Source organism: Mustela lutreola, chromosome 1 (genome assembly GCF_030435805.1).
Source record: "Mustela lutreola isolate mMusLut2 chromosome 1, mMusLut2.pri, whole genome shotgun sequence".
NCBI lineage: Eukaryota > Metazoa > Chordata > Mammalia > Carnivora > Mustelidae > Mustela > Mustela lutreola.
The window spans coordinates 267556501-267576562 of NC_081290.1; the positions used below are offsets into that span (position 1 = coordinate 267556501).

Sequence of the window (20062 nt, forward strand, 5' to 3'; positions counted from 1 at the left end):
TCACCCTAGGAGATTTTTTTTAAAAAGTACTGATTATGCCCTTTCCTGGCCTGGAGGATTCTGGTTTAACTGCTCTTCCTCAGTCTCTAAATTTCCTCTATCCATCCCTCTGGTGATTATAGAGATTTCAGGGTGGGTTTCGGATATAATTGCTCTGAGCAAATTAATGTAACCCTACTTGTACAGCCTGAATTGTCTCCCCCAAATTCATATATTAAAGCTCTGACCCTCAATATGAGTGGGTTTGGACATAGGCACTTTAAGGACATAATTAAGGTTAAGTAAAAGAGGTCAAAAGGGTGGGGCCCTCATCTGATAGGACTGGTGTCTTTTTAAAAAGAGAAAAAGAGGGGCGCCTGGGTGGCTCAGTGGGTTAAAGCCTCTGCATTCGGCTCATGTCACGATCCCAGGGTCCTCGGATCGAGCCCCACGTCGGGCTCTCTGCTCAACAGGGAACCTGCTTTCCCCTCTCTTTCTCTCTGCCTGCCTCTCTGCTACTTGGGATCTCTGTCTGTCAAATAAATAAATAAATAAAATCTTTAAATAAATAAATAAAAAGAGAAAATAACACCAGTAGTGTGTACACAGGTTAGAGATCATGTGAGGACACAGCAAGAAAGTGGCCATTGGCAAGCCAAAGAGAAAGGCCTCACCAAAACCCAACCGTGGCACCTTGATCTTAAACTTGGACTTCCCAGTCTCCAGAACTGTGAGAAAATAGATTTCTATTCTTTAAGCTGCCTAGTCTGTTGTGTTATGGCAGCCTGAGCTGACTAATACAAGTGACTGCTGCAGGCCTGGGAAAGGGGTCTAGCATCTGAATGTGAATAGAAAGGCTCTAGGGCCGGCAGCCAGAGGCATTCATCCCTCTTGCCTTTATGGAGGCCAGGCTAGGAATGGAGTGAATAGAGAGGGAAGAAGCTTCAAATATTGGAAAGGAACAGAGCCTCACAGTTTATTTGTATAGTGTTCAACGATGGTGAGGAGGGAGTAGAGGCAAGCTGAGGACAAGACACACACACACACACACACACACACTCTCTCTCTCTCTCTCCCAGGTGGGATATTACCACATTCCTCAGGCGCTTCTGGCTGCCCTAAAGCTAAGGGAAGGAAGAACAAATGGTTAACTTCTAGAGATCACTATCCCACAAGAAAAGTCCCCTTCAGTTTACAAAAGTCTTAGTGATTTACAGGAAAAAAGCATTCTTATCAATAAACTAACTTCCAGAAGAAAACTCCTAACTCTCTTAAAGTTAATGCTTTACTGGAGGGAAAAATCTTAACTTGACAATGGCAAGACCTCCAGTACCCTGTAGGTCCTTTTTAACTTAGGAAAGTTTTTTAAAAACATCCCTTTTTCCTTACCCCCAACTCTCAAGTATGTAATCAGCCTCTCCCCGCCCTACCCACCGCCCCCCACCCCCTGCCACCATAACCCCAGTACAGGAGCTCTTTCTGCCACAGGTCCTGTCCCTGTGCTTTAATAAGATCATCATTTTGCACCAAAGATGTCTCGGGAATTCTTTCTTGGCTGTTGACTCTGGTTGCCACCAAACCTACCAACATTCCAAAACCTACATCACTGGGAAGGAGCACTACTGAGAAAAGACAAGATGGAACTCTAAGAATGAGTCTTACAATATCCTTACTTCTTTCTCCATTGCAGGGTAAGGGCAGACTGTGCTCTTCCCTATCACCCCCTACTAGATGCTATGGAGTCCCTGCATCTTTCCAATTATTCAGAGACCAACTACTCTTTACTTTGTGTTTGTGTATACTTTAAGATAGGACCAATATATGTGGAGGGAGAGTGAAAGAGACTTATAACTGGTCCTGTACCCTGAACAGTTTTGGAACATTTGAAGACAGAGCATAGTCTATCCACAGCAAAGTTTTCTAATCAAGATTACTTTTGATCTTGGGGCTTTTTCCAGTGCCTTGACGAAAGAGTGAATTGCAACCTTTTTAAAAAAGCATTGTGGATTAAATAAAATGTGAAGGTGACTACAGTATTAAGAAATTAATCAAGGGCTGCCAGACAGTGAGGATACAATTTTCACAACAAATGCTACAGCTGAATATCTTCCAGGATCATGACTGTGCTTAGAACGTGCGGTCTAAAATAAAAATGTAAGCTCTCAGATGTATTGCACTGAATTGAAAAAATCTGCTAAGAACTAGGCTTAAGCCTGGAAACTTTAGCTTTCTTCTCTATGAAATAGAGAAAACAAAGTCAACCTCCTATGATTTCTGGAGAAGTGAATGTGTTGACATTCTAGAATCTTCTCAAATAGTGCTAGGATAGGGGCTTCGGAGATGTTACTTGATTTTCTTACTTCCTTTCCTAATTCTCGTTTCTATCCTTTGGTTATTGACAAGTTAATATCACTCTGATACTCAGTTTCTATACATTGTAAATAACATTTTATGGTGACAGATGGCCACTACACTTGGGGTGAGCATTGCCTAACATACAGAGTTGTTCAATCACTATGTTGTACACCTTAAACTAACGTAACATCATGTGTCAATTACACTCAAATAAAAAAAAAATAGGGGAAAACATTTGCATAGGATTATGACAGGATATGTATTAAATACTCCATAAAATGGCTTGGTAACATACCAAGTCCTATGACAACATTTGTTTATATTATGTAAAATTATGTAGAGATTTGGGCATTAATCCCCAACTGGGATCTTTCCTCATACAGGTATCTCCCTTTCATAAATAGCTGTGAGGCTGAAGAGATGAAAACTGACAGAGAAAGTGTTAGCCTATTCATTTTAATTTACTTTAAGCATCCATCACTAACCAACAGGTCATAGGACTGTCTGTTTATGTCTACTCCCTGAATCTTCTCTGCCACGTAGTGAACGTGTCACAAACTACAAAGGTTTAGTGCTACAAATTTGGAATGATCACATTACTTCTTTGAGCGGCAAAGTTGCTAGCTCTCAGTTATATAGCATGAAATCATACCAGGCTTTATAAGTTAGGGTTGACAGACCCATGCACGTTATAGCAATAAAGTATAGGATGAATACACACTTCTATACATACGCTCGGTACCTTTCACATTTCTCTTCTCTTTGAATTACTCAAGTGCTCTCCCAAGAGCCCTAATGAAACTAGGCATAAACTGAATTACATTCTTTTAAAACTGGAACAATCACACATCAACTTCCATTAACTCCCTTCCCGGAGATCTAACTGGTGCATATAGCACTGTGAAAGCACATTTTGACCTCCATTTCTTCCTCTCATTTTTTTATTCTGGAATAAATTTGATTTGATCTCATTAAAATATCCTTAAATGTACTAAATCTTGCATTAGTAGAAAGACACATGAAGCTTTTACACTAACCTCTTGTCCCATGCTCTATCCTGGGCTGCCAGTTTGTGGTCTACTAGTTTGTGAATTAGCTGCCTGCCGCATTTAGGTCAGTGAAGCCTTGAAATCTGTTTTTGATGAGAAAAAAAGGGACCTCCCTCCTTTCCTCCAAGTAAGGAGTATATGAAGGACATCTTCAGTCAGTGTTGGCCATGTCATCATAGGTGTCTACTCCTACTGTGAGTTTTAGTGACAGCAGTGACCCAGGTAAGAGGAGGAGAAGCTCTAGGTTACCAGGCTGCCATGTGGTAAATTACTTCCTGGAGTACATGTCCAAGTCCTAGAAGAAAGACCCACTATACCAGGCATGTGTCCGGGACCACAGACACTCTGCTTGGTTCTCAATAAAAATAAAAAATAAAATCTTATACTAGCGAATAGCTGGCAATCACCTACAATTGAAAAATATATATATTTAATTGTGGTTCATTTAGTTAAAATATATTCTGAAGTTATTGAAAATAAAACAGGTTACAAAGGACATTTAACATGAAAAGCTTATGATGATAAATTGTTGAGTCATGATTTCGCTTTCATTTCCACCACTCCCAGTTCCTGTTTTTTTTTTTTTTTAAATTAATGAAGGTGTTACTTTTTCTATAAAAGCCTTATTGAGATGTAATTCCCATACAAAAAGTTGCTCATTTGAAGTGCATAATTCACCTACCTCTTCCTTTTTTATTTTTAGATCCTTAGAGGTGGGAAAAAAAAAGTGCACAATCCAGTGGTTTTTAGTATAATCACACAGATGGGCAATAATTATTAATATCTAATTGTAGAACATTCCATCACTTTGAAAAGAAATCCTATCCCATTAGCAATCACCTATCAGTGTCTCTTGCCTCCAGCCATGGCCACCACTAATCTACTTTTTTGTTTCTGTAGATTTACCTGTTTTGGACATACCAGATAAAAGGAGTAATAGGATACATGGCCATCTGTGTCTACCATTTTACTGCCATCCTGTGTCCACAGTTCACAGTTGAGGCGCCTATCTATACTTGATTCTTTTCCAGTGACAAATAATTCTCTATTGTACAAAGTACAAGGCTTTGTGTTTTTTTTTAAATTTATTATCAGTTGATATATATATTTGGGTTGTTTCCATTTTAGGGTTATCACGAATAATATTACTATGAGCATTCATGTTCAAGTTTTTGGTGGACACATGTTCAGTTGTCTTAGGTATATACCTTTAAGAATTTCTTAAGAATTCCTGGATCATATGGCAACTATTTTAACATTGAACATTGAACTATGTTTAGCATTTTAACATAAAACAGCTTTACAAAGGCAGTACTATTTCACATTCCCATTATGACATTGAAAAAACAAAAACCAAAAAAACTCAAACAAAATAACTTTAGACTACTTAATTTTAGCACACTGTAACTATGGAGGCTACAGAATTTTTTTTTTTTTTTTTTTTTTTTTGCCTTTTTAAAGTTCTGATCTATACTACGGCCATCTTACTGCAGCAAGATTTAGCCCTTGCAATTTTTCATTCTAAAAGATTATCTCTATTCATTGCCATTATGAATGTAAGCAAACCTGGAGACCAGAGAGAGAGAATTAAAACATTACAGACCATTCAGGATGCAGAGAAAATAGAGTAGTAAAGGTAGATGAGTAAACTACCCAGTAAGCAATCAAAATTAACTTTGCTTTTTTACATCAAGGAGAAAAAAATGACACTGAGATAAACAACTTGGAGATGAGTAAATTGAAATCAGTAAACTCCCAAATTAGGAGGTGAAAAATAGGTTTTGGGATTAAAAAATGCTGTTTTTCCCTTTAAAGACATTCTTTGCACAAATAGAAGCAGGTAGAAATTGAAAACAAATTTCACTAAATGCCAGTGCTTCCAACAGCCCAGTGTGTGAAAATCCAGCTGTTCTTTTCTACTTCATACATTAGCAGTGATAATGGCAAAGACGATGCCTTCCTTATTTGCTGACAGTTGTGTTGATGATGCAGGAGGCAAAATAGCATTTCTCTTCTGGGCAATGTTAATTATGGAGTGCTGACAGGAGTTCAAAAATAAATCCCAACCCTTCCAGTCAATGCCCCATAATATGAGAAATGTGTAACCCACTGACAGGCTTGAGGGAAGGGTACATTCTGCCTGCTGCCTCCTCTTTTTCAAGAAATAAGATTCATGGTAGATTTAAAAACCAGTAAGAATAAGAGGTTATATCAGAATAGCAATTTACAGATATATCTATTATCTACCTTTTATATTTATATTGCTCATTTAAGTCTTTGAAGCAGAAAGAAAATGTAACCTAATGCTTTTTTTTTCCCCCCACCAAGTGATAAAACAGAGTCTAAGAAATTAAGTGGCACAGGAAATGAGTAAAAGAAAGAGGATTTTTTATTCCAGGCTTCTGTATTTTCATCTAATTCTAGAACTTTTTTGTCTTTCAGAACGAATTTCTGGGCACAGTCCAGCAATTCTCAAGTTATTTAATGGACAATGAGTCAGATTTTTTTGCAGTTTGGGCCCAATGATGAATTGTGTGTGACCACACCACAAAGTTTTTTGGCCATGCGCACTTCTTGCTGGAAATATGTTAATGATGCTGACCTACAATATTTAGAACATTTGAAATTTATTACCAGCATGATCATTGTCAAAAATACAAGGGAGATTTAATAAGCATTTCTTAACCTCTACGGTAGTTTTTACTACAGTGCCTTAAGTTAAGTATTATGATCCTCATCTTTTGAAGCAAGAAAGTAATAGTAGCAAGGGTTAGCCAGGTCAACTAACCAACAGAAGAAATGCTCATGGTTCAAACATAAGTTTGATCTCAAAGCCCCACACTTTTATAACGTGCTTGAGAAAATGCAGTTTTAGCTTTAAAAAGGTGTTGTTCCTTTGAACCAGTGATTTCACATCTAGGACTGTATCCTAAGAAAATCAAGGGTGTATACTATGATTTAGTCCTAAGAGTCTTTGTATCAGTGGTGTTTACAGTTGCCAAAAAATGTAAGTAGCCTAAAAAGGGCTCAGTTAAACTGTGTTCTATCCACATCCTGGAATAGTATGCAACCATTAAAAAATTTGTAACAGAAAATTATTTATTTTAATTTAATTAATTAATTTAATTTAATTATTTATTTATTGGAAAAAGAGTAAGATAACATATACTCTTTTTGGTAAATTCCACTTAGCCTGCAGAATTCAGTTAGGTATTACTTCTTCGGTGGAGTGTGTCTTCAGCCCGTTTCTTATTCCAAATAATATTAGGCTGACTCTCTTCTGTGTTCCAGTAAGTTTACACATATGGTGAATGGTAGTATGCTGACTTATCTGGGTATCTGTCTCTCCTTATAGGTTTGACTTCCTCAAGGCCACAGAAAGAGTTTATACCTTCATTATTATCCCCCTCATATCTAATTCACTGATTCACAATTAATAGGAGGTAGTCAATAAACATTCACTGAAAGAATACATGAGTGATGCTTCAGCAGTGTGTCCAACCTATCCCATGTTAAGGATCGGGTACAAAATAAGGTTGGATGGCTTACTAGGGAAAACTGTCATGCTTACTAACAACAAGAGGAGAAAGAACCTGAAGTTGAGTTGCCCTTGACCTTATCCTGCTGTCTGAAAGCAGAAAGGGATTACAGTCTCTTCACACGTGTAACCCATTCACTTCATGGCATGGTCTAGCCATGCCCTGACCACAATAGTCTGACAATAAACTGAGACAATGTGGGCGTTTTAATGTGATGTGAACACACTTCTATAGGATACATTAAAAGATTTCCCTAAATACATCTCTCTAAAGTAGCTTTAAAATTTTTTTTTGTAGATTTTGTCTAGATATCTATTTTATGAGGATAGAGGTCTTTAACATTTTTTACAAAAAGACCACTAGATCTAAAAAGTTTAAATTTCCATATTGTTTTTGCCATATTGTTTTGCTGAATTTCATTTGTTAAGTCAAGATTTTTGTTTTTATTTTCACTTTGAGACTGGGGTGAGCTTTTAACAAAGCCCATTAAAATATAGTTAATGAGAGGATTTGTTCATTATTCTTTTCTGTAGACATTACAGTAGAGAAGAAATGCTTCCAACAAGATTACAAAAATTCTTCTGGGAATGAGAAAAGAAAGTTGCTATTTGGAGTTCACTGGGGATGAAGATCCCTTTCACCCCTGGCATCTCTACAGTCAGTATTTTCAAATTATCTAAAGAAAGTCAGAGAAAGGGTCATCGGGAACAAAGTTAAATGGATAAGGGCCAGGAAAAGAGAAAAAAAAAACACCAAAGCAAATTTACAGAAGTCAAAACAGAAAATTGCCTTCAACTAATACTTAAGAAAACTTTACATCTTGAATCTCAGTTGGGTATATGTGTGCTTTGACGTAAAGGTGTAGCCAGATTTAGAACCATGACATTTTTCATTGCCTGAAGGAGTTTCTCTTTGCCATAGTATTGTTGCCCAGCAGAACCATCACATAGTATGGCTTAATATTCTGCCTCTAAGATTAGACGGGGAATGTTGGCAGGGGAAAACATCAGATGGCTGCCCTCACTTTGTCCATTCCATACCCTGCTGACCTGGGATTACATGTAGAGCTATGAGATTCAGTTCCTCCCTGTTGAGGGTTCCTGTTTGGTTTTGTTTCTGTGCAGGGGAGGAGGTTATATAGACCAAAAAATGGATGACCACCAGAAAAGAGTAAACTTTCCAAAACATGAACCACGCTCCTCCACACACTTCTGTAAATCTGAAAGTACATGTAATCACAAGATTTTTTTTTTTTTAATGACTTTAGTAATATTGACCCTTCCCCCTGAAAACCAAATGATTTGGATGTGGTAAATAAGGAAAGATGATCACTTCCCATCTCATTATATTCACACATAAAGAAGTCTTGGTATGAAAAATCCTTCCCTTCACCTCTACCTTTTTAATATATATAACTAAAAGCAATACCTTCGTATCCCAAGAAAATGCAGATGATTCAATAATCAATTTTCATAGCAAAGAGTCATCATTCCGTTCCTACTCCAAGAATATTCATGGAGTGACAACTTTGCTCTAACTAGTATCTATGTATGGGGTATATACAGCAATTAACAAAACAGATCACAGCCCTGACTTCATGAACCTCTTATTTGGTAGTAAAGATGTTTTCACTATTGAACTGCTGACAATTTCTTGTAGCTCAAGACATTTCATATTTATCAAGTTTATAAATGTATAAAGTTAAACTGAGGAATACTGGAAATTAGATACTGAGACATATGCAAATAAAATTCAATGTAACAAATAACTCTGTAACTATATAAGCTAAATGACACAGATATAAACCCTTAAACTCTAGTTTAAAATCTCCTAAACATACCCACTCATAGCACAGAAGTCACAAACTTTGTATCTGGACTCATCATCTCCTCTAAGAAACTCTCCTGTCCTCATTCATCCTCACACGAATTCCAGGGACCGAGCCTATTAAGTTCATGGTCAACAACATATCCTCTTAAAGTGACTCACAGCCAAATTAAATTTCACATTCTAATTGAGTGTAAAGTACCAGAATGGTGAGTTATAAGGGCTAGACATAGGTGAATACTACATAAATATTTCACATGGTCCTCTAGAAACAGGAGACAAAAATATATGGCCGGAAACGTATACACTGTCAAAGGTGATGTTGCTTGAAACACACATATAGATAGTTATATCAAGTTCTTCTCACACATTATTTAAGACTGGGAAAACTCTTGAATAAAAGTTCTACCACTTCATGGCTGGGTGAAAGCTAAGGATTAATTTTCCTAACCCTGCCTGGTGAACTCTCAGTTAGAAATGCTGACATAGCAGATTTGGGCTGGAAGCTACAATTTTGCTACAACTGTATCCAAAGTTTGGGACCTCAGTTCCAAATCATTCTAAGGGAAGGGCTGGTTTTTCCCCCCACCATGCAGCTAATGAGCACCACAATTCAACACGGGGACCCCTTCCGCATCTTATGTCAGGCGTTCCAGTTCCCTGGGCAACCGTCATGGAGAAGATCGCTCACCTGCTACTGCTCTGTCTCTGTAAGTTTTCCCCTCAATGAAAGTCTGGTCCCGGCTTCCGTGTGTGCTTTCAGCTCATTCACTTATGATTACTCGATATTAGATGCTTTTGGACAAGTTAATTCTCTGTGAGCCTCAGTATCCTCTTCATCAAATAGGAATAATGACAGTAAACACTTCACTTGGTTTCTGTAAGGATTAAATGAGATAATCTATGTCAAGTGTTTATCACCGCACCCGCACACAGTGATCATCCAAAAATGCTAGCTATTATTAAAATGTAGGATTTAATTCCAGGGGATTTTTAGTACAAATAAGGAGATCGTATCACATCTTAAAAGGAACTACAAAATAAACTTGAGAGCTTTTAAGAAGAGACATAGAGAGCCCTCATTCTGTAATCAGTGACTCTGTTGCCAAGATGATAGAATTATTTGATGACGGAGTTAGGTCTGAGTTCCAGGTCAGGGATATTTATCATGTAGAAGACACAAAGCAGACACCTGCTTAGTCCCTAGACACCTTTCAAAAAAGGAGAATGGAGAGGCGGGGTGTGAAGGAAAGAGAGCCCAGTGACAGCTCAGCCTTCCTACACAATTATTCATTTATTCACTCATCTAAGCACCATCTCCTTATTCAGCGGTTCCATATTACGATACACCGTGCTAAGCACCACGGTGAAGTAAGAGGACAAATCAGGCAAACGCTGAGAAGAATTCACTTGTCTAAAACTTATGCCACGCATGCCAGTCTCCAAAGGAGGCTCTGGCCCCCTGCAGACCACATGGAAGTCAGCTAGAGCAGAGTGTTTAAGCAATTAAGCAATCAATTCTGGTAAAATGCTGAGGTAGCAAATTCGGTCATGGTCAAATATGTCAAAGAGCTGGAACTCGAAGGCTTAAACACCAGCATACTGATCCTGTCAGAGAAGAGGCTTATGTTCTCACAACTATGGCTGTCCAATTTGGCAGAAAAGGACTTGGATCTAGGACTGTGCTAACACAGTTGATGGATTCTAGCTCTTAATCATGCCACGGGAGGAGCTACTACTTCCCTAATTAGTTTCACAAAAGCCTCCTGAAGTGCAATGGTTTGGATTTGCGAGGTCCTTGTACACTGCCCCCAAAGTACAGGGGTAAACTGGAGAGCACAGACCCCCACCATGTGGGCTTCCTGGTGTTTTGTCCTGGTTTGATCAACACACTTGTTATTCTTTAAAATATTTTATTTATTTATTTGACAGAGATCACAAGTAGGCAGAGAGGCAGGCAGAGAGAGAGAGAGAGAGAGAGAGAGAGAATGGAAGGAGGAAGCAGGCTCCCCGCTGAGCAGAGAGTCTGATGCGGGGCTTGATCTCAGGACCCTGAGATCATGACCTGAGCCGAAGGCAGAGGCTTAACCCACCGAGCCATCCAGGCACCCCCATACTTGTTATTCTTAAGAAACTCATCATGTAAAAGAGAATGAGACTTCTAAGTGTATTATTAAACTAATAAAATTAATAGAATGAGAGGCTATGGGGGAAAAGTACATGCCATGTCAAGGGGAGATCATCCATTTCCTTAACTGATACATTCAGCTCTCTTGGAAGGGCTGGAGAGAAGCCAATCCTAAATCTCAGATCACTTCCCTCCCCACGAGAAGGAGAATGCCTCTCTTGGGTAAGATTAGTGCACCTGTACCATCCACTTTTGAAAGGTAAGAGGCAGTTTCTATTCCTACATGTAATTAACTGGCTCTGTAACTATACATTCTCACCATGTACCTCAGGAGCCAGTTTTAGGGGGGATGACAGAACTCTGTTCTGGCCTTTTATACAAAGTGTATTTCTCGGTACAGCTTTATGGATAACGACATTGATATTTGAATGTCTGAAGAAGTCAAAACTTCCTTGTCCACCTTTTAACAGGTAAGAACTTGAAAGAGACATTTAATTCAATGTCTCTTTTAAATTTCATTTATTTTAAAAAATTCATACCTGAATTTGAATCCTAGTTGATAGCAGGAAGATTGAATTCAATCTTGAAGCGTCAGCTGTACTCCTTACCTTACCCCAAGGCCATCTCTCTCTCATTGGGTTGTGTAAGCATTAACTGAGGTGACTTACAATAAGTAGTCCTAATTCTGCTTGTGTGATAGGGGTAAAGAGAAGATACAAAGAGAAGTCTAGACAAAGAGCCTTGAAAGATTAAGGGATGGGGCGGGGGTGGAGTCTTGATACTGGAAACTTCATTTTTATTTTTTCGGTTACTTTAAATACAGGAAATATTATAAAAATATTAAATAAAAATATTAAATATTATAAAAATACTTTTTGAAGACTTCTTTCAAATTTTGACACCACCATTTTGAACCAAGAGCTTAAGTATTACAGCAACAGCAGAGGAGAACATTTAATAAACCACTGTAGACGTAAAAACCTGAGTCCAAGCCACTCCCCGTCAGAGGACATTGTTCTCCATGTGTCATTTAAAATGCAATTCCCTTCGAATGGGCTCTGAGCAGTTCTATTACCAGACATGACTGTTTTTACTACTAGCAGTGGTTTAATGATTTTATGTCATCACAATAATAGAAATATGACATTCAACTGTGACTACAGCTTGTATGAGTCTATTTTTGGAAAGGTGATTTTGTAGAGGACATGAAAATGTGGAGTCTTGGTTCCTGTTTATTTCCCAGAAGGATTAGCCAGTAACTTCCACACATCATCCCTTCTGTGGAACTTTCGTGACTTTCTGAAATGAGTGGTGATTTGAAGTTTCTAGCAGTGATCGTTCACATACAAAAAACCCTTCTTGAGAGAAGGCTTGGGCCTGAATCCAATTTTTCCATCACACAAAATAGCCCTCATGGAGTATTTAGAGGCCTGAGTCCTCACCCTTGATAGGCAAGAAGCGCACAACAAAATAACAAAAACTATACATTCTTTCTCAGTGGAGGGCGCTGTGTCATACCTTTCACAGACAAATTGAAAGCATTCTAAACTCCCTCAATGCTCTGCACTCACATTTGAACACCATTAGTAGCACTCACATTCAACTAACTCCCTTCTCATCTCGGAACAGGTACTGCTCTCTTGCTTCAAGCCAAGATGGAAAACCATCTGTGTTCATGAATCCCAACTCCTCCTGCCCCTTCTAAGACCTTGACCCATCAGTGTCCTACCTTTGCTCCTCTTTTCTCACCTTGCCCCCTTCCACTGGATCTCCCCTTTCAGGCTGTTAACACGCCAAAATCCTTACCACTATCTCACACACTCACACACACACACACACCCTCTATCTACCTCTCGTCACTGACCTATTTTCCTCTACAACCAAATGTGAAATAATTCACATTTGCAGTCTCCCATTTTTAAACCTGTTTTTTCTCTTGCTTCTACAAATGAGTACCTGAGTTTTCCTTGCTTCCTTGTTTTAAACCATATGCTGCAAGCCTTTTCTTCTCCATTCCTCTCCCCTCTTCAACGCGCGCCCGCAATCTTCTGTTCTTACTAATCCCCACAAACTGCTCAGGTAAACATCACCAATGACCTTGTAAGAGTTCATCCCAATGGTCAATATCCGTTATTTCGACATTTACCTTAGGTGTGAAACAGACAATACTTCCTTTCTCTATTTAAAAACTCTCCTCTCCTTTGGTTTCATGCTGTCATTGTCTCTTTAGTCCCACGAGTTACCATTCATTGGATGCGTATTTTCTCCAAGTACCGTGCCACACACTTTACATTGTGGAAACAACCCCGGAAGGTACAGAATATTGTATTCTTGTACACATTTAGAAATTTAGCAAGTGACACCTAAGGAAATGGAGTAACTTCACCCAAGTTACACAGTAAGTAACATGGGCAAGAACAGTTTTATCCAACACCCATGCACATTTTTTTAAAAAAAACTTAATATAATTAAGTCATTAAGTTTTATCTAACACCCATGTACCTTTTTTTAAAACACCTGTTAAGTAGGTAACTAAGTAAAAAACGATAATAAAGAAATGCACAAGAGAGTTACAACCAACAAATGTCATCTAACATTATTTTGCTTGATAGGATTAATTTTTTTCCAGAACCCATATACCCCATTAGGAAAAATAGAAGCCTACTTTGCAATCCTCCCCAATTTTACTCTTTCCTTCCAGAGAAAAACATTATCCTCTGGTTCATCTGTATCCTTTATGTCCACATTTGTAATCCTATTCGATTCACATAGTTTTCTTTATTCCAGTCCTCCTTCTCCTTTTATCTAGATGTTACATATTCTTTTTCTTTTCTGTTGATATTCCCTCATAAAACTTAAACACATACGCATAAGTTTACTGATAATCAGTATGTCTAATCTCCTCTCGGATAGGATTCACACTAACCTTCTTCCTCTAACCTATCCCCACTGTCTTGTTTGTGCCTTGTAAAATACCTTGTCTTAAGTGACCAAGGACTTAGTAATAATATCATCCACTCATCCGTCTATCCAACGGTCCACATTATTTTTACAGTCCAAGTTAGCTTCCATTCACCTACATGTTTAGGCAAGTATTCCCTTACCATCCCATCCTGACTATCAGTAGAGGGGATTTAATTGCTTCTTACTGATTTTCATTCTGTAATAGCTTGTGGGTTTTTTTTCTTTTCAGTGAGACTACGTTCTTAATTCTCACAGTATTTTTATAAGCATTTTTTTTTAATTTAAATCCACTCCTGAATTATAGTTTGGTTGAGAGTAGAATTCTATCTTAACAATTACTTTTCATCTACCCTTTGAGGTTATCCTTCTACTATTTTTATTTTTTTGGCCCCCCAGGACTGTGGAACAGCTTCTGTAATTCTAATCTTCATCCCTTTGACTGAAATAGATATTTCATCTTTGATTGCCTCCAAGATTTTTTGTTTGTGTTCGTTCTGAGGTTTCATTGCAATACATCTAGGTGTACATTTGTTTTTAATCATCCTGTCTAGGGTGTGGACGCTCCATCATCCTGAAGATTGGTATCCTTTTTTTTTTTTTCAGTCAAGGAAAATACCGAGTCATCACATCTTTCATTTCTACTCTCCTCTTCTGGAAATTCCCTTGTCTGTTTTCCATAGTGTGTTATCTTATTTTCTTCTCATCTTTGCACCTATGCGCATGTCTCACTAATTTAATCAACTCTATTTCCAAGTTACTAATGCTTATTTACACTCATCTACATCTTTACCAATGTGTTTGCTCTCAGTCTGCAAATCATGCAGCTCAAATGCTCCGCAGCTTAAGATTGGGGTCCTTTTCTGGGTCTGACGTCTGTGCTTATTTTTTTCTTTTTCTCTATTGAAGCTTTTACACACGCATTTTCATGTCTCTTCCAGATAGTTCCATTATCTCTAGTTCTAGGTTCTGAATTCTGCTTGTTGTATTCTCTGTCTCTATTTTGAGTTTCCATAGGGGACTTTAGTATTTTGCTCTGAAGTCATCTTCCTGGAGGTTTTTATGAACTGCGTTGTCTCCTCGACCTCCATATGCTGAAACCCCAAACCCACAATATAACAGTATTTGGAGATGGGGTCTTTAAAGAGATAATTAAGGTTAAATGGGGTCACAGAGTTGGGGCTCTAATCCAATGGAACTGGTGTCCTTATAGGAAGAGATACCAAGAATAAGTGTGCAGTGGAAACCTCGCGTGAGGTCACAGAGAAAAGCTGGTCATCTGTAAGCCAAGAAGAGAGGCCTTAGAAGAAACCAGCCCTGCCAACTCCTTGATCTGGGCTGCCAGACCCCAGAAGTGCTAGAAAACAAATGTGGTTTAGGCTGCTGAGGCTGTGGCATTTTGTTACGGAAGCCTGCGCAGACGGACACAGCCCTATGTCAGGAGCCCCCGTTTGCAGCAACCCCCAGTCTGCCCTCCTTTGTTTGGTCCTTGGCTTCACGGAGTTTAGATTAGGATTTTTGTTAGTTTCTCAACTTGCCATTCTTACACCGCATGAGCAATAGACATTTGGAACTCTGAGTTTGCCTAGAGCTCTTTCATATCGCCAGTGTCCCCCAAATGACTCATTTTCACTATGGCTAGTGGTCAGAATTTTCATAGTCCTACTTTCAAGGACGTAGCAGAATAACTTCTTGCCTCCAAGTTTTTGAGGGTCCTTGTGTATGGACCCTGCATCCTGGGCTCCACTCTGAAGGTCTTAAAGTGCCAGACACATCACTTAAGGTTTGTTTCCCAGTTCTGGTAACTCTGGGAGAACGTGGACCTCTGATTATTGCTATTACCTTGAATTTCTGTCTTCCCTCTGGAATCTAAATATGCCTCTTTCTTGATTTTTTACTCTGGTTAAGTATCTCAGCACTACTTCCTTTATGATTTAGTTGACTTGGGGTGGAAAGGGAATTCTTCTGCATCCGCTTAATTTTTACAAAATCACCCAATATCCTTATGTTCTTCCTACCTCATTACGCCACCTTGTTTGTTCCCATGATACCTCTGACCACTTATTATGGCATGCAAAAGTTCTTTTCTCTTTCTCTGCTTGATAATTAAGTATTGCCATTTTCAGAGGATCAGTCTTCTCTTCTGATGATCTCCTTGAGCAAACTAGTCTACACCAGTGTTACAAATAACTCTTTTAAAAAAAAGTTCTGATTTGATAGCTCAACTCCCACATTCAGTGGAGAGACACATTCCATTCATTCTTCCTTAGCATCAGCATGACACAGCAGCTGCCATCAACCCCACTCCTAGTGAGACAGACCAACCTCTCAGAACTTTTAACTTGCACTACAATTAATTGACATCCAAGCCTCTAACCATTTTTGTTTTCATATAGCTTTCTCTCAGCTTCCAGAGGTATTTTTCCTCTATTTAAAACAAATGAACAGGGGCACCTGGGTGGCTCAGTGGGTTAAAGCCTCTACCTTTGGCTCAGGTCATGATCCCAGGGTCCTGGGATCAAGCCCCGCATGGGGTGTTCTGCTCAGCAGGGAGCCTGCTTCCTCCTTTCTCTCTGCCTGCCTCTCTGCCTACTTGTGATCTCTCTCTGTCAAATAAAAAATAAAATCTTTTTAAAAATTAAAATAAAACAAATGAACAACCAAAACTAATCAACAGACTTTTATCCTGTGGATCTTTCCAGTAAATTTCTTTTGCCTATAGGAGAACATCTAAACTCTTCAGCTTGCAAAGCTGAATCCTGATCATTGAGTCTTTGACTGCAGGTCTAGACTTACTCCTCGTGGGATTCCATTACACTACTTTGAATTCCAGCTTCACTAAGGCATTTGTAATGTTTCATTGCCATGACTTTGCTCAAGCTATTTCTCCCCCTGAATTACTTTGGCCCCTCTCACCTGGCCCCTCTCACCTCCTTCAGTTCAAAATCATTTTCTCAAGCCTTTCAGTCTTTTCCAGGGAAAGTTGACAACATCCCCCTTTTTACCTCTGCTGTGGATAGTTATTCTTGGTACTTACAATCTTAATTCCATTGATAGAATAACATACCTGCCTCCTACTCTGAGATTATGAGATCTTTTAAGACAGAGTCTTTCAACCTCAGCAATATTGAAGTATTAGACCAGATAACTGTTTGTTGTGTGGGCCGTCCTGTGCCGTGCAGGGTATCAGGTAGCTTCCCTGACCTATAAACAGCAGTTATTAGTCCAACCCACGCCTCATCAGAAATGACAACCAAAACTGTTTCCCAGTATTGTCAAACGTCACCAGGAGGTGGGGACACACAATCATCTCTGGCTGAGAACCACTGCTTTAAGATAGGAACTGTATTTCAAAAGTCCTATGTCCAAGGCCACCACCTGCATTCTGAAATATTAGCTGACTGAATGAGTGCATAAGGAATAAAGAAGATTGTTATCAACAGTGTGTGTGGATGTATGTATCCACATGCACAAAGATAGCACGTGCATATGTAGAGAGAGATACTTGAGATCTTCTCATTTCCTATGTTAGTGTAAGTTATACTTTAGCTAAAACACATGAAATATTTGACTTGTGAATTACTTTTTGGTAATTCAGAGAGCTCAAGTTTAAATAATATTAAAAGGACATGAGATTGAGTATATGTATGTATGTCACAGTGAAGGCCCAAATGCCAACTAAGATACACAGTCAAGTAAGAACAATTAGCAATTTTGTGAATTGGCTGCCAGTTCAAATTTATTTTGCCAAGGCTAATGTTTAGTTAAGTCAATTTCTGCCAATTATAAGAGCCTTCATTGCAGGAGCTTGTGTTTGAATTTCAACAACTCTGCATTTAACCTGAAGCAAATATAATCTCCTGGGCAATTGTCAAAACAAGAGACTGTTGACAATGAGTTCCGGAAATAAAAGCCAAAGAAAAGAAAAATCATACTTCTTAACTGTTCTTCCTTTAGACTTTAACTAATACCTAGAGCATATTCAAAATGTGCTAAATATTTGAAGCAAATAAAAAATATTTTCAAAATCTTTTTACTCCTACTTAAAGAAATAATTTCTGTAAGTAACGTAAGGAAGTGGAATCAAAAGGTTAAGAATGTCCAAGTGAAAAGGCATTCTTCTCATTTGGAAAAATATCAAAGAATCATATAAAAGACGTCATGGAATTTCAGCCTTAAGGGGGAAAAAAAGGTTCTTAGATAGACTTATTTATAATATTGCACAAAAATCTGGAAAAGCCTTAACAGTAAATATCAGCTGAATAATCACCTCCATTCAAACACTTTAGTCCTGAAAACTAAAATACTATGCAAAGTTATGTGTTCTATATTTGAATAATAACATTAGGAATCAGAATCCTGCATTCAGTTTGAGTTATGGGAGACTGGTGTGTAAAATGCATTACATAAGGATCAAAGCCAGAAGAAAATATATCACAATGCTAACAATTATTTCTGGATTGCAGTACTGACAAGGACAATATGACCTCTTCTTTAGAGACCTCAGTATTTTAAATTTATCATCAATAGCTATGTATTATTATATATATATGCATAAATGATAAGCTAAAAAAAGGTTTTGTTCTGTGACTCTATGCAGATTTCAGAATACAGAAAGACTTTCTTTTTTTATTTTTTTTAAGACTTTATTTATTTATTTGACAGAGAGATCACAACTAGGCAGAGAGGCAGGCAGAGAGAGGAGGAAGCAGGCTCCCCGCTGAGAAGAGAGCCCAATGCGGGCTCGATCCCAGGACCCTGTGTTCATGATCTGAGCCAAAAGCAGAGGCTTTAACCCACTGAGCCACCCAGGTGCCCCATGACTTTCCTTTTTTAAATTTACCAGGTATTCATATAATTCTGACAGAAGTTTCAGATACAAGGGAAAAAAAAACCAATTTTGTCAAATTTTATTTCTATACTTTGCAAAATGGTAATAGATGGTAACTTAGTAAGTGAAATCAATAATAAATTTTGAAGTGTTCTGTGTTAAAGTTATCATAGCCTCACCCCCTACCCTTCAAAATTTACTTCTTAACAAGAACATACGCATCTATGTACCAACCAATGTACCTTGGAAAGCTGATTATAAATTATGTTAGCAGATTGAAAAAGATGGTAGAAAGGAGACCGAATATACAAAAGCTCACCTTCCTCCTCTTCCAAAAATATTTTGGAATCACTGGGGTCTATACTGATATCACCTTTATTAGGAGGATTCATATCAACTCTTTCTTATACGGCAGTTACATGTATAAATGATCTGCCTCCCAGTGGAGTGTCTTAAGCATTCAGATGGAATCATTTATTCTTTTGATTCAATCCCCTTGAGTTGAATGCATGATCAGAGACTATCTAACCTCAAGAAATTAACAAATGTGCAAACATCCACTGCCTCACAAACAGTAGCTTTTTAATAAATACTTGAAAAAAATGTATTTACAGAGAAAGAAAACTGGTTACAGAAATAACCAAACAATAAAAGGCAATAAAATAAATTTTGTGATCTCAGCGTAATTTGAAGTTATAACTATAGCCACATGCTACAGACTTGATTTTATTTCCTTCTCCATGATTTAGACTTTCCCAAGAAATTTTCCCAAAGGCTTTGGCTGAAAGAAAAAAGTTATTTTTGCTTAGTTGGACTCCAACCTTTACAAACCCCCATCATGCCTAACATGCCCCTGCCTTGAGACCAATGTAATTGCTGTTCTCTGCAGGAACAGTATTCCCTGATTAGTGCCTAGCTTGTCTCTATATTTACTCAGGTCCGTGCTCAAAGGTCTAAGGTTGCAGACTATTAGTTTCTTGGAACCTTAAGCAACAACTTCCCTGCAACCCATATGTAAAAGAGATGGGTTACTGTCAAGGTTGGTTCAAATGATTTTTTTTTTTTTTTATTTTTTTTATTTTTTATAAACATATATTTTTTATATACATATATTTTTATCCCCAGGTCTGTGAATCACCAGGTTTACACACTTCACAGCACTCACCAAATCACATACCCTCCCCAATGTCCATAATCCCACCCCCTTCTCCCCAACCCCCTCCCCCCGGCAACCCTCAGTTTGTTTTGTGAGATTAAGAGTCACTTATGGTTTGTCTCCCTCCCAATCCCATCTTGTTTCATTTATTCTTCTACCCACTTAAGCCTCCATGTTGCATCACCACTTCCTCATATCAGGGAGATCATATGATAGTTGTCTTTCTCTGCTTGACTT

The 20062-nt window shown here is 38.3% G+C and overlaps 1 protein-coding gene across 3 annotated transcripts in view; it reads right to left on the reverse strand.

Moving 5' to 3' along the window:
* Positions 1–20062, reverse strand: part of LRRC4C (leucine rich repeat containing 4C) — a 1215829-nt gene that overhangs the window by 966660 nt on the left and 229107 nt on the right. For all 3 annotated transcript variants that reach the window (XM_059140139.1, XM_059140132.1, XM_059140125.1), the window contains exon 2: positions 9441–9627. The gene's annotated coding sequence lies outside the window, so the exon portion shown is untranslated. The remainder of the gene's footprint in view (positions 1–9440; positions 9628–20062) is intronic.